Source organism: Nasonia vitripennis, chromosome 2, assembly GCF_009193385.2.
Source record: "Nasonia vitripennis strain AsymCx chromosome 2, Nvit_psr_1.1, whole genome shotgun sequence".
Lineage (NCBI taxonomy): Eukaryota > Metazoa > Arthropoda > Insecta > Hymenoptera > Pteromalidae > Nasonia > Nasonia vitripennis.
In genome coordinates, this window is record NC_045758.1 from 10,936,835 (window position 1) to 10,938,368 (window position 1,534).

Genomic DNA, 1,534 nt, shown 5'->3' on the forward strand with positions numbered 1-1,534 from the left:
TCAAAATAATTGCATCAAACGCAAGAAATTTGCAACTTTTGCCTATCCGCGTATAGACCCACATAAAAGTAGAAACGCTCACGTGCTCATTCCTCCGGGCATTTTTCTCCTTTGACGCGACACCTGTTGCTACGTATATTCCTATAACGGAATTTTCGAGCTGACTCAGCTCGACAAATTGTAGTACAGCGAGTTTGACATATGGAGCACACGATGTTTTTTTTGGATGAGCTTTAACTGATTTTGTTGTTACGGAGGATGAATGACGGGTTGAGTGACTTTCGCGATCGTGTGTGATTACCGGCTTCGGGAATGTAATTACGGTGTAATTGTTTCCGTTCGAATCGAGTGTATAAAGGGCCTAGATTAAAGAGTAATAATACTAATCGTCAACGTATAGGAATTTTCCTTTTGAGGACCATATATTGATATTTTAGTTGTTGTTGGATACAGTATTAATCGTTACGAAAAATTGCATAAATACAGCCCGAGATATTGCATATAATAACTTTGTAAGTCTTGAAAACGCCTACATTATTTCTCTTAAAGAAACATCAATAAAAATAGCATTGCACACGAGATGTACATATTCTAGAGAGTAAGCCTCCCAGGAATCCGCAAAACACCAACGATCATCATCTCGATTGTTCGCCTCTCTCGCCCACGAACGAAAATAAAAAAAAAACATTCCGTTCACTCGGAGTCGAAAGTTCACGGAGATGTGCCTTACAACGAGAATCGCGTGTAACAGCGAAGAAGGCGCAGCCGAAAGTGAACGGACCGATATAAGCTCGTCGATCGCTCTCGGGATGCGCTTCTCTGCACAGCGACGCGACAGGTTGTATACTTATACCCGCATAGAAATAACTCGCTCGCAAGGTATGCGTGCACCGAGACCTCGACTCCACAGGCGAAAGTGAAAGCCGCCGACTTTTAACGCGGACGTCTCTGTGTGCGTCGTCGTCGGTGTGCATGAAATAATAACAGATAAGAGGCAAACGCCGGCGGTCTTTATTACACGCTCGCGCTCGTTAATGGCCGCTTGCCGATTTGTGCGTACGTACGGTCGCGTGTTCCGATTTTTTGCTGTTGTTGTGGGTGTATATTAGCGGTGTATTGGTATAGTCTGATTGAAGACTTTTTTCGGCTTTGGTTTTCGGGATCGGGGATGATTGACGAGTATTTGCTCGCATGTTCATTCAGAGGTGCTTATTAATTCGGATATACTATGAATAATCGGTCGGTTCCGTATTTTGAAGAGTCTTCATAAAATGTAAGTTTGTAATTAAGCAATATTTTAGCAGAGCTTAAATGAAAAAATTGATTAGTGCAGAAGTTTAACGAGGAAATTTAAACATTACAGTGTGCTATCATTAAAGTATACAATAATACTTACAATCGTAATGGATAAGGAATAACGTAGACATAATAAAAGTAAATGGATACTACACTTACGAAATCATCGCTTGGATAGAAACTAAATTTTTTACTACACTGACGGCGATAATTCCGAAAGTAAAGCGTCATAACATCG